Source organism: Passer domesticus, chromosome 8, assembly GCF_036417665.1.
Source record: "Passer domesticus isolate bPasDom1 chromosome 8, bPasDom1.hap1, whole genome shotgun sequence".
NCBI lineage: Eukaryota > Metazoa > Chordata > Aves > Passeriformes > Passeridae > Passer > Passer domesticus.
Window position 1 is genome coordinate 33,546,150 of NC_087481.1, and position 27,320 is coordinate 33,573,469.

Below are 27,320 nucleotides of genomic sequence, written 5' to 3' on the forward strand. Positions count from 1 at the left end.
AAAAAGTGGAAATAAGCCCTTGGTGTGTTACACAGACACATTTGATTGTGTTGTTGAATCTTTTTTTGACTTGTCACCTGTTAACACATAAATGAGGAAATATGAAGGATGCTATTATTTACCTGCTAAGAATACTAACATTCCAGATGTAAGCATTTTTAGTCAGTCTGTCTTCTTTCTTTGTCCTCTTGAGTCAATGTCGAATATCTCCTACAAACTACACTGAGGAAGGGTTTGCAGGGGTATTTATTCTTAGTTGTTATTCCTGATTCTTCTTATTAATTTTCTGTCATTGGTGCTGCTCTTTTGAAGTAAAAAAAAAAAAAGTACACAGCTCTGAATTAGCATACATTTAAATGGAAGAATGCAATTCAGACAGCAGCTATACAAGAATGAATCAGGAATCGTTATCTCCTTTAAACCCAAACCTTGCTGTAATACAAATCAACTTCAGCAGATTAGACCTTCATTATATTTAGTTTTACATCAATGACAGTCCTAAGATCTCATAGCTTGGGAAGCAACACGGGTGAAATGTGAGCATTCAACTATTGGAAAGTGGTTTGACAGGGAAATTTAAAAATGCAGTTACAGTAACCACAATATTCTTATTCTTTAAAGTATTTCACACATTAATACTTGTGCAGGATGACACTGACAGTATTAGCAACAGGATGCTTGGTAGGCAATTCCCTGCAAGGCTGGGGCCAGCTTTCACAAAGATCCCCCCACAGGATTCATTTTGCATCTGGTGCACAGGCCAGGATACTGGGAGGGCTGAACCATCCTAAATTCTATCCACAGCTGTTTGCTGTGCCATTATATATTTTGTCAATATGCATGCAATTTCTTGCAACCAAGGAATAAAATTAGTCTTTAAAACCATGATACAAGCAGGCACTACTCAGAATCAGAACAGGCTGCAGGAAGAAACAGACTTTCATCAGGAACAAAGTGCAAAACCTTGTTCCTGCACAGGGTTTTTGCTGCCCTCTGCATTTAAAGCGGCACAACACCACCCGGTCATGACTTGCAGTTTGAGACACACGCGGAAGACACCGGCACGATGTTAAAAGACAATAATTCATTAAAAGCGAGGGGAGGGCGGCAGCTGGCCGGCCCCAGAGCGCCACCTGCGGGGAGCGAGCGCCGGGGCTCGGGCGGCACCGCCGCGGGACACAGCCCCGCAGGGCTGCCTGCCCCTCCGGGGACGGACAGACACTGCCGGGGACGGACAGACACTGCCGGGGACGGACAGACTCGGCCCAAGCGCAAATGAGCTGTGGAGTTAGAAGGTGAGTATTCTGTCTCTTCCTCAGATTATAGCAGTGGATTTAAAGGATCCATCTTCAAATCTTTCCATATTTATTCTTAATATGGTCTCTTTCCTTAGCTTAATCAGACTTTTGTCATCCTGCATTAATAAATGCTAGTAGGAGCTCTTTTCCTTTTTTACAGCTGAGACAAGCTATTTCAGAGAGAGATAAAACCACGCCGGTATGAAGGAAGGAAAGGAAGCAGAAAAAATATAGTTTCTACTGTCAAGATCATAAACGGAAGAAACTACAGGTGTTCTATAAGTGAATGTTTGTATTTTCACACCAAAAAATCTCATTCTGTAAAAACACTGCTCAGCTTCTACATCAGGTAACACAACCTTCCCATTAGTCCTCAAAACAAAATTCTTACAAACAGGGTCAAAATTCTTACAAACAGATTTACTGACAAAGGGTAGATATTGAGATGATAAATCCTCTTTGGGACTGCATTTATTTCACCACACAGCCACTTAGAAATGGGGGGTGGAGATGTCCTCAAGCACCTGAAAGGAGTCCTAGCTACAGAAATCTTGCACCTCCAGGAGACTTGGACTACTGTTTGTAAGGCATAGCCTGCTATCCCTCCGTGCATATATTTGGCATTACCATGCACATGTAAGTCCTGAAACAGGGAAAATTCAGGAAACTGAAGCTCATGAGTTTGCTTTTTCTTCCCTGCAACATCTCATGGCAGAGTAAAATGAGGGGGAAAACCACAAACCGCACATCATCTTCCAAAGTCATGGAAGCATCAAGAAGGAAAGAGTGATCTGTTTCATGGTTGGTAAACTGTGTTTCCTAGTGTGGAAGTGAAGCCTACATGAATAACCTGTTAGCAAGTCTAATTCAGGGAGCGTTCTGAAGAGAAAAATCAAGTGCAGCTCTCAGAGGTACAGCAAAGAAGGATATCTTGACCCACCCAGTTTAAAGTGAAACTGGTAAACTCAGTCAACTGCCAATACCTATCATGTAAAACACACCCATAGAAAGCACCCAGTTTCCACTGCACTGAAGCAAGTGTATCAGATCTAAGGATTCTCCCTGAAGTCTTTGCAGGTACTTGGGGAAAACAAAATGAAGGACAGGAAGAGAGGGAGAAAATTCTGATGATTCAGGCTTGTCATTCATATTTCATTACAAAGGGTATTAACTGGACCTCATGAAAGAAACCTGTCATAATTTTAAATAATTATAAAATTACAAAATTAAGTGGTTTGATCTACTGTATCTTGTTTTATCTGAATTTTCTGTTCTAATCCTCATGATCTTTGAGTAAATGAAAACTGAACACTGCACCAAGCTTTCTCATAAAGGCATTTCTGTGTAGTTGTGCTGGTTTTTTTCTTTCTAATGCTGTGTTCCAAGAAATCATATCACCAAAACTGCTTGGTCCCCTTGCCCACCATGGCACTTTTAAATGGACATAGTTTACTCCCCCATTCAAAGCTGTTCTTTCACATAAATATTCAGTGCTGAAGCAGCAGTGATGTCCATTGATGATGCATGAGATTACAAGTTCCTACATGACTTAGCTATAGCAGGGTGCTCTAGACTTGGCCATCTTTTCACTTTTTAAACGCTTACGGGGGAAGGAGAGAAGGGGGAAGGAAGAGAGGGATTTCTCTTTTTTGCTACGTTGAACAATGAATTACAGTCTGAACAGCAAATAACAACAGCGTGTGAACTATTTATATCAACTCACAGGCAGACTACCATTGAGCATCACAGTATTATCCCAGTATTTCCTTCCATTTTTACTTTTACATTTCCTTTGTGTAACTGTGACATGAACTTTCAGAGTACACACAGGGGAACACATGTATGTGAAAGCTTGCACGTGTGACGTGCAGAACTATTTTCATAAGTATTTAGAATTTTATTGTCTATAGTAGGCCATACAAGACATCCTGTTTTACAAGCAGCTTCTTCCAAAGGAGAAAAATATCCTGTTTTACCACAGGTTTCTTGATTTCTTTCACCACATATTAGCAAATGCAATGCTATTTTGGAGAGAGATTAATGTATTTGTCAGGTGAATGTACTTAATTTTCCTAGACGTGTTTCAATCTGCACTAATTCTACCTTGATGATTGTTCTGTCAAAATATAATTTTCCCTTTAGTTTCAAATGATGAGGAAATTTTCTTATAAGCAGGATGACAGTGTCAGTTGACTTTAATTTTGCTTGTGTAAAAATGAATGTACAAGTACATATGGAATATATGCATTGAAGTGACCAGCTAGGCAGATAACCACTAATGTCAGTGGAGTAACTTCTGTAAGATGTTATCTTAACTAATAAACAAATATATCCATTCAGTTTCACACAGGGGCAACTAGAACAAACTAGTGAATTCTATTCTGCATAAATTGTGTGGTGGGAGGGTAAAGGTAGAAGCCATTTCCTTGATTTTTAATACATATAAGCAGGATAGAACATGTTAAAGTTTCCCTGACATACATCCTACCTAAAAAATAAACCCAAAAAACTCAAATCCTACACTTCAAGTCAGTGTTATTTTCTTCATAGTATTATTCAGCCAGAAATGTAAGGAAAGGAAAAGGGGAGTCATATCCAAAACAATGAGGATAGACAGAATAACCTCAAACAGATAATCACATAACTCCTGAACAATCTTTTTTATTCATGATGTTGTTTTCCTGTATACTTCTAAAGGGGACAATATCAATTTGTTTGAGTTCAAATTCATTATAACTTCAGATCTCATTAACTGCCAAAACAATACCAGAGCTAATGTTTTAAATATCTTGGTTTTGGAAACATGTTTCTGCTGAGGGGAATTTATGCAAAATTTTGCAAAGAAAAACCTCACTCATTTTTCAAGATAACTTTTTTTCTGCCTCTGGATGGTGCTGGCAGAGGGAACGAAAAGTTTCTGTCTATGGAACTTCAGTGCCCTGTCATGGTGAGGCATGTGAGCAACCTGATGCACAGTCAAGGCTATTCACAGAACAGCATTACAATGGAAAGCAGGTAATGTTCTAGTGCAGAGCAGCATTCCCAGCCGCGGCAGCAGCCAGGCCTGTGCAGGGGTGGGCCCCCAGAGCACACCCAGTATCACCCTGCTCGGCCTTTCGCAGCATGGGCTGCCACCTGGTAGCATTATTCCCACTCTACAAACAGAGCCAAGCCACAGAACCAGGAAATCTGACAGAGGTACCAAACCTTAGGTACTGGGCTGACCTTACTAAATTAGATTCCAGATAGATTTCATCACCTCAGTTCTCACACAATGCCTGTGCAAAGAAAAGCAAACAGACCTGTAATATATGACTAGATAATAAAAATACCCATTTTCTTTCATAGTAAGAGCTTTCAAATGTGAGGTTTCCCTGTAGAACTACAATAGCAACCTGTTTTTCTATTAAAATGCTGTTTGCCTTGTCCTTGGGATTTTATCTGAAACATTTATTCTTGTAAAATTCTATATGAACTTTAATAAATTTTCTCTAACACCTCAGGCACTAGCTTTCGTGCTATGCTGTTACATCACAATCAATGTTGCAAGACTGTGTCACAGGAAAATTTCCTGAATAATATTAGACTAGAAAATGAGTGAGCCAGGGTAAGAGCACCATGATCTGTAGCCAAGAAGACTCGGTGTGTTGATTTATGCATTTACTCAGTGGGGTGAACAGTAATAAAGTTCCTGTCTTTCTAAGTCAGGATCTTCAAAAGAACTTGACCAGGAATATGCACCCCCTAGGAATTTCACATGCATTCAACACATAACATTCCCCACGGCACTTCCCAGTCAAGTATTTCTGCTATAATCTTATCCCCTATAAACTCTGCTTCTGTGACTTCCACCTCTGTAATCTGTTCATTTGACAGCCCAAACTTGTGACATTCCCAGCAGGAATGATTGCTCAAAAACTTTGTTTTAATCTGCTTTGGCATCATGTAAGGGAGACATTGACCCTACCACTGTTATGCCACGTTGCATCGAAGCAGAAAATTATGGAACTCCTGCAAGGACTAGAAAGGAACTGGAAACAGTTTGAAATCACAACTACAGACTGTGACACCTGCAGGCAGGGACACAAGGACCAAAGGTCACCATTACATTACAAAGTGGATTGTCCTTCATATAACCAGATGTGAGAAAAAGTTCAATATATCAGAGACATCTGATGCAGTACAAGGTCTCATCTTGCAAGCTATTGATGAGACTGCATCTGGGATTTCTCTTTTTCTTTTTTTTTTTCCCCCCTCTTTGAGTTTTCCCATACTCAATCCTATCATCGACCATCAGTCTTCTAAATTTCTTTGGAAAGATTTTTTTTCTAAATTTGGAGTCATGAAGGTTTACCGTTCCCCCCCATATGGGTAATAGGTGCATCTTAATTTTCTGCCATATCTTTTTTAAGTTGCCATTTTGTTCTTGCTGAAAACAAGAACTGCAAATAAGCAGCATTGTCTTTGTGCTCTTCAGACTGGATTTTTCTGTGTATCTACAAAATGTCTACTGAAGTACAGCACTGATTACCTAAAATGCACCGAAATTTACCTGATTTGCTTTCAGTTCTTCTGACCTCATTTTGTGGGGTGCCAACAGAAATTCTTGTTGGTAATAGAAGTAGTTGAGAGATTGCAAGATATGGAAGGGCTCAGGGCAGCATGAAATCAGAAACGCAGGACTCCCAGAGAATTGATTAAGGGTCTCGACCCTTAACCATGGGGTATCAGAGCCAGATGAAACAGCAAAAGTCAGCTTTATTACTCCACTCAAGCTCTAGTCACAGCAGAAGCAGCATGAAGCTCCCTCTCTACGTGGTAGCTCTGACACTGTGCTGTGAACTTTGTCATAGTTACTTGTAAGCATGTGCTCCAAAAGCAGGGGAACATAAATACCCAGGTTCCACTGCACCTATTTCAAGTATCGATAGCTGCATAGCACTAGGAACTTCCTGGGAAGTTATAACTCACAATGAATTTAGTATATAACAAAAAATAGGGTGATTCCTTAAGGCGTCTTTCTAAGTCATGTACAGTTTCATTCCAGGTCAATTGAGCCAGCATGATTTATTTCTTTTCAGTAGTTTCATGGTACATCTCTACAACTTCCCAAATTGTCAATCAAAAAATTAACCAAAGAGTTCTTGAATGTTATCAATCTATAGGTATCATTCTGAATGATTGTTTGGCTCATTCTGAATAAATGTTTAGCAAGGTACAAGGAAATGATCTAGTCTTGTTGGACTAATTTAAAGCAGGGAACTTCTATTTTATTACTATAGGGACTGTTGCACATACACCATTTCCTTTCTGTATTAGCTATTAACACCTTTTTTGGATGTTCTCCCCTGTTTGATTTTGTGATTAAGAGACACCAGTTTCGCTTTGAGGTTTACATAATGTACCTTCCTCTTTTAGAATATTAGAGACCAAGCAGGATTAATAATTCCACATGTGTCTCAAACACATGCCACAGTTGTCACTGCTGATTTTCTATATATATATATGTATTTAAAAACATGTTGTGCAAGTTGTGCGAACACACCTGTGCATAAGCAAGTGTGTGCATAAGTCTAGAAATATAAAAAAGAAAAGGTGGTAACAGAAAATCTAGGTGCTACATTAAATCACTAGGGATGCAGAGTTCATTTATTTAGCTAAATGTACTCAATATTGTCCTCTGTGCCATAATGTTATTTCTTTTTAAGCTACTACTTCTGGTTTAAAGCAATTTAAAACAACAGCCAAAGAAAAAAGTTCCTTTGCTTTAATGGAAAATTTGCAGACAATTTGCTACAAGATGGAAAATTTTATATCACTTCTTTTGAATTTCTTTTTTTTTCCTTGCTTCATCTCAGCTACTTATACAAATCAAAAGCAATTTTTAATTAAAAAAAAATCACCCCATAAAGCTTTTTTTGAAATACCTTTGAGGACACATGGCACCAATAATCATTTAGGGATAGACAGATTCATAATAATGGAAAATGAATGAATACCTCAGATGCTGATAAAAGTAACAGCACTTACAATGATATCATTAAGAACTTTTGAAGTCCTTTCATAGTCCCAGGTCACCAAATCAGACCTTAAAACACACTCATAGTGTATCATTGAAATTAATGAAAGGACTCTTCAGAATCTGGCTGATTCAGACATATGTATTGTAAAAAAACCAGCACCAGAGCTTTTCAGCTCTCATTTTCCATATTTTTATGAGGAAGAAAAGTCATGCTGCAAAATTGAAGTCACTAAGTTCCAGTAGGAGCTTAGAAGCCAGTAGAAGCCACAAAGGATGCATAAACAAGGCTTTCTGTCCCACATCTCCAATGTGAAGGAGGTCCTTTAGAGAACAAGGGGAAATTAATTATCATGTTGATCTACTATCACTAAAGCTGTGTCAATGTTTTATTAAACAGCAGCTTTTGACTTAGCTGAAAAAATGAACATATGTGACTTGTAACTCTCAATGTTACTAAAACAAAGCAAACAAACAAAGTTGTTTTGTCTTCACTACAACTCTTGCTTTTATCGAGGCAAATCTTAGTAGAAGCACATTCAGTTAACAAGAAGCTTTAATTTCAAGGCCTAATGCACATGATGAAGTCTCAGGAAATAAAATGTATCACAGCTTGAATGTGCCATTCTTCCCTTTCAACACATAAAAAGATGTTTGCTTCTCAGCCATCAGACACACAAACCCCCATGGGTCAGAAGAAACAGTTATTGCAACTGTAGGCATTTATTCTATTAAAGAATTTCTGAAATGTTGGAAAGACTTTTCTCAGAGTTAACAGTGTGATGAAAGACCACATATTGGGCAAGTGGAATCAGTTTTGGTGCTGGAGTTGAAAAAATACAGGCTTAGGAAAAAGATGTTAAATCCTCAAAACATTCTCTACTCACTACTAAAAGCAGAAATTGAGTCTTTCATGTAGAAATCTGTATTTACAATTAAAATAATTATCTTACTTTCCTTAATTCAATCCTTTTGACTTTTTTCTGAAAGAAAAATAACAACACTGTATCTGAACTCCTGCTGAAAGGCATGATTATCCACTTCTAAGTTTGCTTTAGCTGCTGCTTAATGTTCATTAATTATTTTCATGTTTAAAAGACTTTTTCTCCCCTGTAATACTAGAATTTCCCAGATAAACTGTAGCTCCCAAAAAGGAAACCTGACATGCCAGTTTTATTTTAGTGTTGATGCTTCTGTTGCTACAGCTCCATGGGAGAAAATCTCAGCTGGTGTACCTGCACTGAAAGTTTGGTATTTGATGATGAGAATTTGCAAAACTCTATTCTGCTGTGAGATACAGAGTCCAGCTCAGAAGAGAGTATTGACTAGTTCTAGCTGCCTTCCTCTAAGCTGTTAATCGATGACTAATTAGTCATTTAGATTTACTTCAAGATAAATCCTGCTTGAAGAGTATTTTCCCTAACCCCATAGGAGTCTCAGCCTCCACCAAAGATCCTCACTGAAAGTGAGGCAGTTCCCAGCAATACCGCAGAAAAAAACCCCACATGGACAAAGGTCTGCTCCATCCCCTTATAAACCAACGTGCTTCACCTGCAAAATTCAAGCCACAGGTTTATCACCAGAGCTCATCAAGGGCACACATTATCACCATTCTAACATAATATTGCTCTTTGTAATTTGGAGCACATTAAACAAAAAGCTCCTAAATTCAACTGGTTACTAAGTCGAACTGCTTCAGCACACAGAAAAACCTCAGGAGCAGCACTTTGACACCATTCAGCCAGGGTTGCCATCTCCACCCAGTGTAGTGCTTCCCTGAGTTCCTATTCAGGACCTCTGTTTTGAAGTGTCCTTGCATGGAATTCAGAGATGTGCTTCATGTACCAGTGCCATACACTTAACAGCCTAGCCCTGATAAACCCTGAGGATTTACGTATGCTCTAATCAATTTCTCCAAATAATTGCAGCAGGCTAAAATATAGTGAATTGTTTTTTTATACCTTTGCTCTTGCTTTATTTCCTTGCACATGTCCAGTGACAATATGCAGGTTCTAACAGTGCAGACACTATTGTTTCAATTCATAAATAAATACTAGCAAATAACCACCTATGCAACAGTTTTAGTCCATTGTTAAACTGAAAATTATGGACCAAAGACAGCTTTTGCAACTTACATCATTCATATTTTGTTATTTTTCTACCATTTTCCACCATCTCATTCAATTGGGGATTTCCTGCAACATGTATTTCACTAAAAACATCATAATTTACCCACTGCCTTGTGACTTGCAATCAAAGTACATGCATATATAATGTGTGATAACTAATAAAAATACAGGCACACCTGTGCCCTTGCCCTCTCCCTACTCCTTCACTATTGAACAGGCAAATTTTTTGATTTTGTGGGGATTGTGGGGTATGTTTGCCATTCCAAATTCATTTATACAAACTGTCTTAGTTTTTCTTAATATTAAACAAACCCTTCTAGAATTCATGCTGGGACAATGGTTTTCCTGCACTAACACCTTTCAATATTGTCTCTGTGCCCTAATTCAGAGAAGGAGCACTGCCCATCTGGTAGTCAAGCCATAACTCACAATTTTCTGAGACACTTCTGTTAATTTCCTTCATAAGTTTAGGATATGGAAATAAAGAAAATAATTATCCAATGTTCAGTACTTTTCACGTACATCTATATATAATGTGGAACCTTGGAAAGTACCACACCCATTTTATAGCATACAAGTTAATTTCCATCTTTGAAAACATTCCTTTATGTATATTTTAATCCTAATAGTGATACTGTGATATAGGATTTGAAAAAACCCGAGTGCTCAGTGGGCTCTAGCCTGCTTTTTCTGAACTCAGTTCTTCCCTACAAAGACTTCTGGGAGTGCCTGAATACATGCATGCATGCAGAGAGTGACAGCAATGCAATGCAGTGAGCCTGCAAGATGAATAAAATCACAGCTGGAAGGAGCTCCCCCAGAAACACAGTACCTATACTTGTGTTCTGAGATCAGAAACTGATCCTGATATGGAGGGAAAAGTATGACTGAGATTGCAAAAGCAGTGGGAGAAAAGCAAACTTATTTTTAAAAGTACCTGAGAAGTACAGATCACCCAGCTGAATTAGATATTTGGGAAGTTCCTGGAAGACTTGCAGCATTCTTGCAGTGATAAGTAAATAATCTCCTCCATGATGTAAACAAAACATCTCACTAGAGCAAGTGCATTTCCTTCTAGCTGGCTTAGTGAACAAGGTTAAGCAATAGATGGGCCCCCCTCAGATTTAGTGAGGCATTTGACACTGGCTTTACAACAAACTGGAAACATTTGGAGGTGGCCAGTGAAATAATCTCAAAAATTAGCAGTTTTTGATTTATCAGACTAGGAGAGTTTGAGATCTTTCAGAAGTCTGCCCTGTGATTACTTTTTTTTAAACTATTCAAACCATAATATCTATAAATTATTTGAGTAATTAAATAACACAGAAAATTCACATGGGATAATTTAAAAGCATATTGAAGGAAAATACTAAAATTTAGAATAACCCTGGTAAGCCAGAAAAATGGTTTAGAGACAGTAAGATAAATTAGGACCAGAGCAAAGCACTGCCCATAGTAAAGATAAATAAAGAGTGTAGATACAAAAGGAAACAAACCATCAGATTTTACAAGGAAAATTCTGGTTGTTAAGAAAATTGGTCTACTTTTCACCACCCTGGTGAGAGCCCCGCCAAGAACCCTGACTGAAGTCTGGCCTGTCTGCTTAAGGCAGACAAAAGCAATTTACCAAATCCTGAAGAGAACATTAAGAGTAAAAAGGTTTAAAAATTTGAACTAAAAGGAAAGGCTGCCATGAATTCAGCAGAGTTAGTCTAGAGAAGAGGAATTTTACAGGTAACATGACAACAGCTCTATAATATGAAAGCTGGTAAAAGTGCTATAGCAATAAATTGTTCTCCAGTCTCATGGGGAGGAGGAAAAAGAGAAACAAACTTTGCCTGCTGAAGAGATTTCAGATGGAGTCTGGAAAATAAATTTCTAATTCACAGTGTTTCTGTGTCTATCATCAGTGTCCAGGGAAGTTGCGTCACTGCTTAGACAGTAAGGGACAAAACATCTGTCATTAATGCTACCTCACTGAAAGGACACAAGCTGGATAAAAAAAAAAAATCCCTTTCTAGTGCTACACTTCTAAGATTTGTAAGCATTCTTTTGCTAAACGACACAAAACAAAATACTGAAAAATATTGTACAGTGCTGGTATTTGCAGTTTCACAGTAAACATGTCAAGCTGTTTTTTCTCCATCTTAAAATAACTGGAAGCCCAGATGGTCCCTGAAGTGCTTAAATTGCATTGATCATCACCTGTTCTGCATAGTACATTCTTTTGCACATTCAAGCTGTGAGCACTGTACACATTCATGCAGCTTTACAGCAAGAATGATAGGTAATAGTAACTTTTCCCAGGCTTATGTGTATGCCACCCCTGAATAGAAAATTTTACCATTAGTAGATTGTTCATTCTTAAGCTTATTTTTAAGCCATTGAAAGAGTTTGAGTAACAGGGAAGTTATTTTCTGCTATTCAAAACAAATATTTTAAATCTGTCTAGTGTATTGTAGACAAATTGTGTAAAAAAGATACGAAGCAGTCACAGTAGATATGGGTTTTTTTAAATCCCAGTTCACAAGGTCCATTGCTATCATGTGTGAAGCCCATGGAATATGTGCTGGTGCTAATTTATCCCTCATTTAATTACTTACTTTATGAGGACAACAATGCTGGTTTTAATGCTGATTTCTCAGGGAAATGTCAATACTGTATAATTTCTCTCTAATGATATTTGGGGGGAACAGTGCAATTTTTTTAATTAGTATATGTGACTAATAATGTGTTCTTCAAGCCATTATGTCTGTAATTCAGCCTTGGCAGTGCTGTGGTGTATTACAAGCATATTCTGAAAATTCAGGACTCCTTAACAATCTTACTGTCCCTGCAAGTATTTGCTTAAGCAGTACAAAGAAGCAGGCAGACATCTACCTGCCTTCTCCTGACTGCCTGCTGAGTCACTTCCGTCAGCCTCCATCACCCCTCATCCTCCACTTACTACCATACCAACTTCATGAGCTAAGTTTGTCTCAGTTAGGAACCTCTTGCTCAAGTTGTGGGAGAAAAAACCTCAAGAGAACACACCAAAACCTGAGAACCTCCCCACAGACACACTTCTCCCCCTCAAACAACAAGTCTATTCCCGGTGTCTTCATCCAGTGTTGGTGGCACAGCCAGAAGGCTGTAAGGTTCAGTAAGAAGATAAGTTGGTTACACAAATTCAGTTTCTCTGAATACTGAAGAAAAGAAAAGGAAGGGATGAACAGAGACAACACACTCAAAAGCCTGCAAATTATTTAAGTAGCAACCTGTTGTAAGAGACTGACATTCAAGTTCTTGTTTTAAGCTGGCTCTCAGTGGTATCTATGGATATAAATATTTTTTATAGTCATCACAGCTGTGAAACTCTGGGTAAACTTCTTTCATGCTTTCAGGAAAATTTTAAAATACCAAATTATTTTGGTATATTATACCAAAATATCAAAAGAAAAATCGTAATTTTAGGCCATCATGTTATTCATGAAAAAAGACAAAATAAGTTTCCTATGCTCTTACCTGAAGACCTTGAGAGCTCACACAGTTGGAAGGACAACTCTTTGCAGTGATAATATAGAAGAGAAGAAGAACCAGCAACAAACCATGAGGAAAGGACAGCCTGACTCCTATGTAAACTACTGTCCAGGCACTTGCTAGCAGGGATTGAATTTCTTTTCACTTCATTTCAGCCTGCGAGGTTTCGTACCATGCACTGAAGTTTTCCATGCCTTCCCATCAAAGTGAAAAGAGAATGGGGGGATGTCGTAAGTTTGCATGAGCCCGTGGAGATCCCAATGGACTGGTGGGGTGAGAGAGCACTCACTTCTCATCACTCTCACCTGAGAGTGCCTTCCTCCAGCTGCTCCACATCACCTGAGGCTGAGTCAGCCAAAAGGGCTGAAGTATTTCTTAGCATGCCTGTCCTTTGAGGGCAAACACATTTCTGTTCCTGCAGAAACAAGCTCCTCTACACATCACCAGATCAGGAGCAGCATTTTGTGTTTTGGCAACACATCCCCACATCTTCTCAAAAAGATGGTGGTGGGACAGATAGGATCTAAACACTCTCTTAATTAGGCTGTGTTGCAGCATTGCATTTGTGTACTATATTTAACACACATAAAAAGTATTCAGAAATTTATCATTCTTGTTGATAACCATATTCACACCCTTAATTTCCTTACAGGCTCTAATCAAGAACTGTTGAGAAGGATTTTATCAAATAACATTGAAAGAAAGATTGTTCAAAAATGACTGATTTTGGATTCCTCAATTTTTTGCCGAAGTTCATTTGGAAAGAATTGTTCTGCAGAGCACTGGAAAATTTAAAACCTTATAAAATGTCTCTAACACAACAAAACAATGCAAAATTATTCATCATGTTTGAAAAGTGGGGCTGTGATATGTTCCCAATCAAGATTGAGTTTCAAACTGAGATACAAATACATGAACTGCAGAGTGCTGCCAAAATGATCAACCCTGTCTGCTACATTTCTTGGAAGGGCATACAATCATCCAGGTCCATAAATGGCTTCTGTTTCTAGAAAACAAGTCAATTTCTGTCTTGCTCTCTGGCTTTAATTTTAAAGGCATAACTCCACATGCAATCCAAATAACCAAATGCTATTAAAATATTTACTTTTACAGAAGGTGCTGTCTGTTTGTCTCCGAAGTAGAAGGGTGATGAGAAAGTGAATTCACTGACATTTCAGAACTCAGGCCTTTTGCAGTGACAGGGATGCACTAGTTAAGGAGGATTGTATGCCTGTTCCAATTTTACTGTGATCTGAAACGTTTTAAATTGGCTGTGTCTGCCAAATCCTGAGAAATGTTTGTGAATGTCCAGAAAAAACCAGAATGCAACCTACTTGACTCTATGCCTGTCAAAACTGCCCTCATTACACATATATGCAATTACACATCATTATTATCTTTACACATATATGTGTAATGATGAGTTACGAACCCTTGTCAAATCCTGGCAGAATATTGCAGCAGGAGGTTCCCTATCTTATATGAAGAAAGGTTTTATTCTAGTATAAATGTATGTATAAAACATATATTTTTAAAGGCAATACAAGGGGATGCTACCAGTTACTCAAAGATCTCCTATTACACCTAGAACAAATGGGAAAGAAATTGATCTGGCTTTCCTCCTTCAACTTTGGCCCATCAGGAGTTTCCTGACTCCAGCACTATGAGTTATAGATCATCCAGTGGAGCCCCCAAACTTATGAGCCGGGCTTAACAACTGTCAGAGCTGAGTTAATATGCACTCACTTCAGGATTTGCAGCTTGCCTCAACACTGTGCTCACTGACTTCAGATCTCTGAGCACAAGAGCACTTCCATGTCTGCTTGCAGCAGGAATATGCAAAGTGAAAGATTTCACTCACATCTGTGTGAATAACAGTATTTAGACTATAGTCTCATTCTCATATTCTGTACTCTAGGTTCAAAAGGAAATAAATTAGTTATTCTGAACCTCTGAGAGAGTCAGTTTTTCAAAGCACTTCCCTTTAGAACAATTTTAATGAGATTTTAATTGCACTTTTCTTCCTTAGGCAGCACATACCTTTTCACAAACTGTTTGTGTAGCATTAAATATATCCTCCCAGCAAGCAAATATTTGGTACCTAACACTTTGCATGAAAGTATTTAGTGTTTGACTTTAAGTTCTTCCATCATTGCCTTATTGCTATGGTGGTCTTCCACTGGAATTCAGCCCATCATGTATCCCAATCTTTCCAATTATGTCTCCAGCCTACATCCAACTGCCTTGTTCTACAGGTTGTGGAAACACTGTGTTCATGGCAAGGCAACATTACAGTTTTCCCAGGACACCAAGTCACCCCACACAGCTGATTGGAAGCTTCCAAACAGTATGTGAGATATGCATTGGCTGTGTCCTGGCGTTCTGAATGGGGCTGAATTTTTCTCTGGTAGGACACGAGGACTAGGCAATGTGAAGGGGAGAAAATCACCTAAAACATCATTCCCGTGTGGGGAATGAATTGAAGCTGAGGATTACATTCTCTAAAATCAAAACACCAAAGTATAGACTAGACTATGGAAAAGGCTTGCATTTACTTTTACCTCAGAGGACCTGTTGTGATGATCACCAAACCTTAGAGCCCCACTTTCACATCTAAAAGCTCTACTTCTGCATCTTGGAGCATGCCCAGATAATCCTCCAGAGCTTGCATGTACCATCCTTTTGGATGGAGATAATCAAGTAAGTTCAGACTTGAGTTTCCAGCTCAAGAGTTAGATGACAGATACCACTGCAATAATGTAGTCTGGACTTCTTGCAGAAAGCATTTTGAGATTCAGGTGCACAGTCCATTGTCAGCATCGCTGACCGCTCAATTATGAGCCATCACTGACAGATGAGAAGAAAAAAGAAGATGGAGAAAGACTCATAAATTACTTTTGGGAACCACAAGAAAAGCTGTGCAGGCAGTTCAGGCTTTAGTGAAGTCAGCCAGAGGTCTACAATTTTTTCTAATAAGCAAGTGAGTACCATGTTTTAAAAACAAATGTATGTGTTTGAAACTTAGCTACCATTCATGAATTTGATTCTAAATTTGTTTGGTATTTAGAGAAAAACTTCTCACTCACATTTGTGGCACTATTTTACTCAGACTGGATTATTTCTGGAAGTCACATCTAGCCAGTTTTTATTCAAAGACTTGAGAATTTTTTCCTTTCAAAAACATCTATATTTGGAGACCTTGTCACTGAAAGCATATTTGCTGGTAAGCAACCATATGTAACAGATGCATTTTACAAGATTATTTTCCTTGTTTTTCTTTTAGCAAAAATTTTAGAGATCCATTTATCTCCTGGAAAACATTTTTTCCTTAATGAGTTATATTTTACAAGCTTCCTAATACTTCACACAGGTTTGACTGACCAGCAGCTTGCAACCAGATACCTGGACTTGCCCTTGCGAGTCATTTATTCAACAACAACTCAGTTCAGGCTGCTCACTTACAGATGTTAATGTAAGATGAGTTGTGTTACATTAATGAGTAAACAGCTAACTAAATAGCAGTCAGAAAACCTCAGCAGGTAAGTCAAAAGTACAGAGTAAAATTCCAGCTATAGAATCTAAAGAAACAAGAAGAATTTGCAGTGACATGGTGCTGAATGCCCAACACTGTGGTTAAATGAACCTGCACTCTGCAATCCAACACCAATGCCTAGCACTGGGCTCACACTTTCTGCCTTCACCATCACCACATTTTCTCTGATGGAATAAAATTTTCATACTATTTTTCCACTGACTTGTTTTTTTTTCTCTGCTTCTTCTACAGGTCTAACTCTTCTGCCAATTAAGTCAATGGGATTTTTACAGTTGACCTACATTGAAGAAATACTGGCTTTAGGCCTATCGAGTTACAATTTCCACACAAGTTACTCTAGAGAGGTGTTTTTTTTCACTTCACACATGATAAAGACCTTTTAAGGAATATGAGTGAATGGATAAAGTAACTAAACATAAGTCAGAGATCAAAAACCTCAAAAAGATTTATTAACTTCCAACCTTGTATTGTGAACAATGCAGTTTCATAAACAATAATTCCTCTTACAATGATGAAAGATGATGACTTAACTTTGAGTGGTTTCATTTAAAACACTATTAAAATCACAGTCTGTTGTCCAGCAGGAGTTTCTAAAACCTTTTGTTCATTAGGAATGCAAAGATCCCTCTTGCATTAAACTGTCTTTTGCTTGGTGCTGCTAAGACTGCTACAAGATAAATGGCTTGTGAGGATATGGATTTGAAGTATTACAAATTACTTTTTGACTGCATATCAGTGCCATTTTATTGATAATGAGGGATTTGCTGACTATTTACAACTGACATTTTGAGAAGTTGTTCTGTAATCCAAAATTATCTCCTATTCTACAGCATTCATTTTTAAGCTAGGATCCAGAGGGAAAAAAGTAGGCGTTGAGCGCAATATGACATTTTGATGTATCCTGAAGAGCTTTTAAAGGACTTACAATCTAAAATAGCAGAATAGATTAAAAAATACATAAGGACATTTTCATTAGAGATTAGCTCTTCTCAAAAAGTTCAGATGCTTTTATATGAAGCACAGGAGTTCAGACCCTCGTCTGAAAGTGCTTCATGGAATTGAGGTCATTGGGATGCACCAAGGTGGTCTTTTGAGACTTCCCTTTCTGATACAGTTTCTTGTAACAGACATTTAACGAGTTGTAAAAGGAAGATAAAGGCAAACTTGCATGGAGTTTCAGGACTTTGGATCAGGCAGGCACTCACAGAGCATCCTTTTAGCACTCAGATCAAAACTAGTAAGAAACAGGAACTTTATGAGGCCCTAAAGGGAGACTGGAAGTAGAGGCACTGAACTATTCTTAAACTTCAAGAGCGTTCTTTTATGGTTACCTACAAAACCAGAATTAATTCAGTTTGCCTGAAATAGTTTTGTTTTCTTTAACAAAATGGTTTATCCAAGGTTTTCTTCACTTCTATTTCTACAATAACTGTTCTATAGTAACTGTTCTGGCACCTTTGCCAAAGGAATGTCTTATGCACAGTTTAACAGTGCACTGAAGTGACAACTCACTGACAAACACTGGATTATAACAAACAGAAAAAAATAGGAGAAAAGAAAAGGCAGGAGGTGGAAATCAAGAAAGGGAGATGCCTATGTCTGTGAAAGAAGCAAAGTGGCAGAAGGTCCTGGACCTGTAAAACTGAACAACAAGAAAAATGAAGTAAAAATAATTAAGAAATAATGAGGCAGTTCACAGGCTTTGTGCTACAATTATTAGCTGTTTATTGTCCTAGAAGACATGATCCATTCCTCTTATAGCCTTATGATTAATATTGATAATGAACTCCTAATCTGTGTCTAAATATATTGACACGAGCTGCCAGAAATTTCTGTGCCTCAACATAGCTCAACACTTATTTTTTTTACAGCTATATTAAGTCACAATTTTTCCAATATGCTAAGCATACATTGTACATACAGAGCTACGTAGAATATTTGAGACGTCTCAGTTTGTCTATTTCTATTGTGATGCCAAAATGGGAATTTTGGAGCCTAGCTCTGGACAGGCAACTAAGCCCTTTGGTTTTGGGTTGGTTTTTTTAAACACAGTGTTGTGCAATAATGTGCATAGTACTTTAGAAAGAGAAAGAATACAGGAAAACCAAGTTGTTGATTTCCACCACAAATTCCCTGCCTGAAAGGAAAGCTCTCCATAAAGAAAGTTAATTACCCTGGTCTGCCTGCCTTCCTGAGACAGGACATCACTCACATGCTGTTACAAATTCATTGTCTATACATGTATCTATTGCAATATTTATTCATTTTCCTGCTGTCAGCAGTGACAAATTGTTTCCTTGCATTCTTTAGTTAGAAATGGGCTGCTTTTTCTTTTCCTTATATACCTCCCAACACCTCAGTCACGTCCATAGCTGTTACAGAACTCAAAGCAAAGGCATTTCATTAGACATGCAGCAACAACAATCAATGTAAAATATCAAGCTTCAAGAAGAAATTTCACGAAGCCTTCAACAAATCCTCTCATATCCCATCACAGTTTTTTTAATAAAAAAAAAAACAAACCAACAATAACAACCTCAACAAAACAATAAAATCAACAACTCTCCTATTGCTCTACGACTATATGTAAAGAACTTTAATAGTACAAAAATAAAAGATGGGTAAGAATTTCCAGAATTCCAAAATATTTTTCAGCCTTTTCAATTGAACTTTTCACCCATATTCACACATAACAAAGTCCACCATCTAAACTGTAATTAAAACTAAAAGTTAAAAGAAAAAAAAGAGTCTACAGCAAAAGCTCCACTGAACAATGAGCTCCAGGAATGAGAGCCTGAAAGCCATTCATAAAAATAAAAGGGCAGGTCTGTTAGTTGGACCAATAAATTAGACAGCTATGGTCCTCCAGAGGGTGCAATGGCAAGGAAAAACATGAAAGTCCAGATGCTGAAAGATTAAAGAAAATTAAGTTAAATCCATGAAAATCCAGGAGACACCATCCTAACACCTATGAGTTCCAGTGGCCCCTAAAGCCCCAAATTATTCTAAGATGCCACAATTCATCCACGCTGAGTCAAAAGTATCTTCCTTTCTTCGAGTCACGAAGGAGTTCTTTATCTACACCTTTGTGCTGTGTAGAATGAGGCCAGGAGAGTCTTCACCTTTTATTTGCTGCTTCTCATCAAATACAATTACAGTGCCATAAGTCCACATTTTATTTTCTCTATTGGACTCCTTGGTTTATTAAAAATTTAACTACCATGACAAATATAAAATATTAAACAAGCATAACCATATCAGTCAAACTACTTAAGAAAGCATTAAATTTGTTTAGATGTTCTCCAGCTTGTTCTGTAGTAAAAGGATGCACAGAGATTACTTTAGACAAAGAAATCAAAACAGAACCATTTCATTGTGAAAACCAGGCAACATTGCATTCTTGATGGCTATTTACACTTCTTTTTATACGAAAGCTTTATTGCACCACATTTCTGAGCATTTTAGTATGTGTTAAATAGTTTTTGAAAGTTTATAGACTGTATCAAAGCACATCAAATCAACCAGAACATTGCTGTTTGCCACTCTACTCTCTAGCACAATTCTATTTTGGACATTTCTTATTTTGACATTTCTAAGTCTTCAGACAGTTTTTCCTCCTCTGTATCTGAAAATGTGTTTAGCGCTGTCTGGAGCAAGGTGGTGGTAATAACATTTAAATTTACAGTTTCAGAGAATGATACACTTTATGTCATCAAATAGAAACAGTTCCATTAAGGGAAACACAGACTGCCCTGATAATGTGTGCCCCAGCTGTGACTGCAAAGATAAGAAGGCAGGTTTATTTTCTTTTGCATTCAAGGCTTGACCCAAGACCCATTGGAATAATTGGAAAACATTCACATTTTTGTAAACATCCTTGATACTTAACTGATACGTGATTTGTGTTCAGTGGTTCATGGAGATCCAAAGATGTTGGAAAATTTTTCCTTTAGATTTGTTCTACCTCAGACTCAAACTTTGGACTTGGTTAACAAATCGGGGCAGTGAACACTGCCCTCCTCAGCAATCACTGTGGGTGATTTTCCTCTTTGCAATCACCTTTCCTGCATTCCACCACTGCTACACTGGTAAATCAGGGAAGCTAAGCCAAACTAGAACAAAAAAAAAAAAATATGCATCTTACCTATTGGTTTGCCTCCATCATGTAAGTATTACTGGAGAAGAGGGTTCCTTCCCTCCTTGTGCTTGGGGACAAAAGGCAGCCTCCTTCCCTGGCGCTTCCCAATATTCAGCAGGTGAAGAGTCCTTAAACCAGGACAAAAACCAGGACAGCTTGGCATTTCCTGCCAATTTCATCCTGTCGAACTGTAAATTATCTGCTTTGTTCAGCCTGAGAGGAAGCAACCCGCGGGGCACGATTTTATTTGACTTTGGGCTGAGGAGAACGGCTCGGAGAGTTTCCTGGAGCAAAGCTGCGGGACTGGGCCCTCGGCGCCGAGCCCTCCCCGCGGAGCGCTGCTCTGAGGCACCGCTCCATCCCGCATCTCCTCCGGCATCTGCGGCAGAGCCACAGGGCGCCAGCCGAGCCCTCACAGGCCGCGGGACGGGTCAGGCTGGAAGGGCCGGCAGGGTTCAGGAGCACCAGGCTGCGGAAGGCTGCAGGCCGTGCCGGCTGAGGAGGCCCCGCAGGCCCGCACAGCTCCCTGCCGCAGCGCCCGGCCAGCGCCCCGAGCCCGCGACACACAGCAAAGCCAGGCAACGAATCCCGACCGGGCCAGTGGGCCCAAATCCATTCAGTGAATTTACTGAATGGAAATTTACCATTTTTTACCCCAGGGAAAAGCGAGATGTGCTGTTTGGCTGATACTAGTCTCGAATATTCTCTGCGGGGCGGCCTCAGTGCTGCCCATCCCTGCTCCAGACCCGGCTCGGGGCAGCTTTGCGCTTAGAGTGATGGGTGGGACAGTTCTGAGAGCAATACGGCTCCCACTGCAGGTCTCGAGAAGGGAACTCGATTCGTGACTTTGTACTTCCCTGCGACTGGTTTATTACTGAATTACCCTGGAGATTTTTAAACCATTGCAGGTTCTCCCTGAATCACCAGATCCAGGAGTTCATGCATTCCCTACTACATTGCTGCAGCATTTATAAGGATCAGGCTATCAGCTCCTTATACCCTTATACCCCTTCAAACCCCACATTTTCCTATTTTCTCTAACAGCACAGTTCATTAATGCCTTCAATCTTTATTACAGCTGATTACAAAGATGCCACCATTCTGCAGAAACAAAGTTATCAAAGAAAAAATCTGAAAAAACTATTATCTGTCAAGCCTTTGAGAACTTCACTTGATATTAAAACAGGTAAAGCAACATAATTTGGTCTCAAGAAGGCTCTCTAGTCCATTAACATTTCATTGATTTGCTGCTGATAGAAAATGAACCACAAGAGACATTGATGAAAAAGCTTTATAAAGGGATATGACAAATGATCATCAATTACTAAAGTGTAACTTGAATTGAACTTTAGCACTGCGGGCAGGTGCAGACCTGGGATTACAGAGTATTAGCCAGCAGCAGTTTTCTCCTTCATTGTTTTGAATTTGGTTCATTATTAATAGGTCTGGGGGAGGAAGAGAAATTTAAAAGAAAGAACACCAATGCCTCTTAATTTATCACCTTTATCTGTGGCCCAAAGTAAAAGCATCCAAGACTTCTCAAAGTACCTCGACTGTCTCCTTGGCAGACCGAGTATTTTTAGCCCACTGGATGTGAGCTGCTCCTGAGAACAGATGGGTTAGCACTCCAAGCACTTCATGGCTGTATATGCACTGCTGTAGAACAGAATGAATAAAAAATGACCTGGCTGTGAAATCCTTATTCCCCACTTCCATCTCATTGACTTCAACAAATTGTGTACATTCCTCCCCAACAGGAAACAAGGTCTGCCAGTTTCACAATGCCTCGTTTCCTCATTACAAACTGATTCTTATCTAGGGTGGAGAAGTGAAAGTGGGGTTTTGTTTTCCTTTCATAGTAATATTTCAAGGTTTCTCAAGTTTTCTCACTCTCTCCTGATCCTGCCTTCTCAAATAATCAGTGGTCTTTGGCAGAGGAGCTGACACAACACTGACCTGGAACTCTGAAGTGCCTGTTTCTAGTCCAGCCTGAGAACAACTGGAATCCAAGCTACTCATTTTTGTTACACCACCACAGTTCTGTGGGATGTTTCACCTTTGCAAGGAGCTGGTACATTGCAAATGTTTCCATTTGCTATTTGAATGTGTAGTCTGAACTTTGTATTTCTCAATCACAAACTTTCATCCAGGAGGAGATTTCTATTGTGATTGATCACAATGACAACTTGGAAAATTAGATACTTTTTTCCTACAAATGTTCATTAATAGGCTTGGTCTTTTACATAACCATTGACAGAATTAGCCTTTGTCAGAGAAACTGGAACAGTAGGTCTAATTTCCTTTATGTTATTTATTATTCAATTTAAATTAATTACTTTTTGATGCTCAGACTTTTTAGCAGTGTATAAATGTAAGGATCCAAGCATGTAACCCAATATATTCAAAGTTGCGGACAAACTGCATCCATTCTTTTTTTCTAAACTCACTTTCCTAGCTTGATTTTTTTTCTGGAGAAGATTGTCAGAGGTTTTATTTAAACCTTCACAAATTTATTTCAGTCATCAAATCAGATATCTAATGGACTTGACATTTTGAGTAACTGCTCCCTGGATATTTTAATTCTCCCTTAAAAGGAAGCTAGCATTAAGGGAGAGAATGATACCTAATGAAATGTCAAAAACATTGAATATCTTCATTGAATTTGGAGCATAATCTAGCACATTTGCTTTTAGATCTTAATAAAAATATAAAATTTTTCTGTGTTAAATTTGAGCATATTTTTTGTATTTTCTGCAATTAAAACTTCCTTTATATAATTTATTTTTTTTCTCTGAGGAATTGAAACAATTTTATGAAGCTTGGCATTTTGAAAACAGAACCTTTCTCCATTAAATAGTGTCAATGTAAGATTTTAGAGTAGCTCTGGGGGAAGTGAAAAGTGATTTTAACAGGCAGCCCTGATAAAAAATTTTCATATTTATCAACTAAGGATTGCCACATGAACTCCAGCAAATGTTGTGGGAGTTCAGCATTGGAATTCAGTGAATATTTTTTTGTCCCACAGAGTGGTTTGCTTGCCTACATCTGTCACTACTGCTTTCTTATTTAAAAAATCAGATAGATTCCAATATATCATATGGACTACTGAAATCATAATAAATGAAGCAGCTTTTTGCGAGTACGGCACATAATAGGTAACAAAATATTGTCTAGAATGCAGACCAGAACTTATACACTGCTGTTAGAATTTTATTTTTTTCTTGGATTCCTTGAGAGAAAATGTCAACAGTAAAAATTATAATGAAACATATACTTTAACACTTCTTCATTACATTGGATTTGAATGACTTCCTAAAAACATATTTCACATTAGCATCTGGCTATCATGAGCAAAAAGACTTTGAGAATCAAGAGCAGACATAAATGCAACAGGCTGGCTATCTTACTAATTGTAGTGCAGTGTTCACTGTACATCTCTCAGAAATGACTTGCTGTAGTCCATTATTAAGATTAAATTCCTGCATGGGAAGATAATTTCTTGTTTACAATGCTGACATTTCCTACAGGAGAGCAGAATAACCAGGGACACCTTTATTCTTCACTGAGTTTTTAAGTGCTGTGAAAATTACACTGGCAAACTCATCATATTTTACATAGTAAGCAGTGTGTAGTTTCTGCATCTGTAAATCCTGATATGCATTATACATTTTACAATTTTCTGCCCCAAATAAACTACAAGAATACTTAGTAACTTTTGTCTAAGACAGCTATGTCTGATTTTCCTTTCAGGAAGTCCATGCTCTACCAGCTTGTGGAATAGAAGGTGCATTACGCTTGGCCACGTCTTCACATGCATTGACCCTAAATGACAACCATCATGCCATTAAAACAATTAACTCCTACCAAATAAGAATTTGAAATCACTCCCAGTCTACACACCCATACACAAAATATGTCTTTACTGTGTTCTTGATCCACACTCCTTCTGTATACTCCTGGGGCACTGTAGTGTTACTTACTGATCAACTTCAGGGCTTTTTTTCTTACCCACTAGGAATTTCTTCCTGTTGCTGCTGTGTGAGGGATAAGTAGTGACCACACTAGTTTGAATGGTAAGCAGGAAAACCAGTGCATCTCAGGAAGTACTTAATCCAAGCTCTGCCTGCTGTTATAAGGAAATTTGTATGGAATAAACCAGTCCTGCTTCCTCTCTTTTCTCTCCATGGCCTGTGAGCTTATGACCTTCTCCCACCCACAGTTCTCATTAAAACTGAGAATGGGGGAGAAATGGCAGCGAAACTTTAAAGGAGACATTAACATGCCAATAGTTTTCTTTGTACACACAGCACGAAGTCAAATATAGGACCAAACTAAATGTCCAGTCTCTTTTGAAGTTATTTGTCTTCCATAAGAAAAGTCACTTATTGTTGTATAATAAAGACACCATAAAATGTTACCTTCATTTTAAACTACTGGAAGAAATTCCAAGAGAGAAGAACCTAAACCCATTGAAGGCTCCAGCCCAGTAGAAAATTTGCATTAGCTACGGGCCATCATGTAAATATACAAGCTACACGATTAATCAGTAGCAGTAAACAAATATTTGAAGAGATGCTTTCACACAGCACTTTGCATGGCAAGAAATTAGCTATAAAAATCAATTATGCATCATTATCATCTGACAGTATGTATCCAGGAGATTCATCTCAGGAAACACAAAGCAAGCATCTGGTCAAGTGCAAACAACTCATTTTGCAATTCATAGCCTGGCCAGGGACACACTTCATAGAGGTCACTTACCCCATCCTCTTGGGAAGGGAAAAATTAATCTTAAAGCAAAGACACAACAAGAGAGAAAAGAAAGCCAGACCATGAAAATCGTTGAAAATAAGCTCTGGTCTATAAATTATGGTAACAAATTTATTAATAGAAAGAGAAAAGCTTCTTCCACTGTGAACTATCACAGTCTACCAGGTTTGTGTTGTGATAAATGGGAGAATTCAGACTGCAATGAAGTGTGGTGTAACTCCATTAATGCTCAATATTCAGGTTTCTGGTGTTTCAAGGGAAGTCTGAGCAGAATTGGATTCCTAGTTCATACAAAACAGAAATCTTTTACTGTAGTCAGTGTATTAATACTGCCTCACCTCAGCCAAGAAATAGCTTTAATTTGATTCAAGGTAACTGAAATCTAGTGGAAATTCTCCCTCCGAATCTGGTTTTTGAAATAGTTTCTACTCAGCCTGAAAATTAATCTGTTATAAAACCAATTTTTAGGTATCTTTTTCTTGAGGGAGGTATTATTGTATTTAGCTTAGCATTTAAGAAAAATAGGGATTTAGCACTTAAAAGAATAATCCAGGACATCTATTATAACACTAATATGCAAAAACTCATATTACATCATTGTTCCATTAATTACAAGAGTTAGATTGGCATCTACATTCTTTGAGTAGCCTTGGAAATCTCATCCATGATTGCTGTCAATTTCTTTGCTTGGTTTTTGTTCTTTTTTAGAGAAGAGGGCAGTATTAAATTGGAGACATCTATGTACAACAACAGATTAAAACAAAATTCAAAAGAACAGATTGATCTGTGAATCTTTAAAGAAGCAAGAATATATCCTCAAGAGAGACTTTTTTCAAAGATACCTGCAAACAAGCTTGGGACCTTGTGTGCCATATTTTGTTGGTGCGAAACAGATATGAGAAAAGTTAATTCCTTTTAAAGTTTAAAAGTTTACCTTACTGCTGTGGCACTTTTCTTTATGAAACACCATACCATAATTACCATAGCAGAACTCTCAATGAATTCCTGGTGATCTCATCAGCAAGAAATATTGACAGGGAATCTTATAAGGAAATAACATGCCCCTCTTACAACTCACCAATAGTTACCACTAGAAAAACAGGTCAGGAAGAAAGGCTGGAAGGTCTCAGGGGGATGAGCTAAAGGGCTACCCCTGGCAGCCAAGGAAATAACAGCACCAGAACCATTTTTTCCGCCAGTGATGAACAGCTGCAGCCAGCACTACATGGAGAGGCAGACAGAGGGAAGCATTCAAGGCTGCAGCACAGACCAGCCCAGCTCTTACAGATTCAAGGGTGTCAAATCTACCTCCAAGGTAGGTTTAACTCAAAGCTGAAATCTTCCAGATTTGCAGAGAGAAAAAGAGATAGCAGTGCCTAGTCTTCCTCCCGGAGCAGCAAAAATCCAAAATGCTTTCAAAAGAACAGGATAAGCACATTTTGCTCTTATTTTCCTAATTTTACATATTTACTCCTTCACTGCTTTACCTTCTATTCTTCTTACTAACAGGGCTACCTTTTCATAGTCCCCATATTGTCTTGGTGCCCCCTTAGGCAACAAGAAGCACCTGTTAGAGAACTTAGAAAACATCACACTTGTACTGCACTCAAGTATATTGGCAACAGCTGCACATCCCTCTCAAGGAAAGCTTCTGTTCTTAGTTTCTGCTAGCTATGATCTCCTTTTGTTTCCTTCAAAATTTATCTTCAGCCACGTGCACAGTATTTCATTGCAGCTGCATCTGGTTACATATTGTTTAGATTTCTTTCTTGGTAACTCTATGAATCGGCTGAATACTTTTCATTATTTCTGTGAGGTTTAAGGGAGAAAAAACAAGCAATTCCTTTACTTGTGAATTCTGCCATTTATTAGGAGAGTAAAACTCTCAGGAGAA

The 27,320-nt window shown here is 38.3% G+C and overlaps 1 protein-coding gene and 2 long non-coding RNA genes across 9 annotated transcripts in view; 1 reads left to right on the plus strand and 2 right to left on the minus strand.

Annotated features, from left to right (window-relative positions):
* Positions 1–13,264, minus strand: part of LOC135305854 (uncharacterized) — a 41,293-nt gene extending 28,029 nt beyond the window's left edge. For 2 of the 6 annotated variants that reach the window (XR_010366839.1, XR_010366838.1), the window contains exon 1: positions 12,951–13,263. This is a non-coding gene — a long non-coding RNA (uncharacterized LOC135305854). Of the gene's footprint in view, positions 1–122; positions 304–12,950 lie in introns of all 6 variants that reach the window. The other 4 variants (XR_010366836.1, XR_010366837.1, XR_010366841.1 and 1 more) reach the window with 3 other exon arrangements.
* NRG3 (neuregulin 3) overlaps positions 1–20,962 on the minus strand; it is a 695,884-nt gene extending 674,922 nt beyond the window's left edge. The window contains exon 1 of the mRNA XM_064430253.1: positions 20,663–20,962. The gene's annotated coding sequence lies outside the window, so the exon portion shown is untranslated. The remainder of the gene's footprint in view (positions 1–20,662) is intronic.
* Positions 20,963–21,183: 221 nt separating this feature from the next.
* On the plus strand, positions 21,184–24,368 carry LOC135306403 (uncharacterized). Of its 2 annotated transcripts, none has more exons than XR_010367220.1 (2): positions 21,184–21,842; positions 22,100–24,368. It is a non-coding gene; the product is annotated as an uncharacterized LOC135306403 (long non-coding RNA). The 2 variants fall into 2 exon arrangements; XR_010367219.1 differs by having other exon boundaries at positions 22,579–24,368.
* Positions 24,369–27,320: the final 2,952 nt, after the last annotated feature.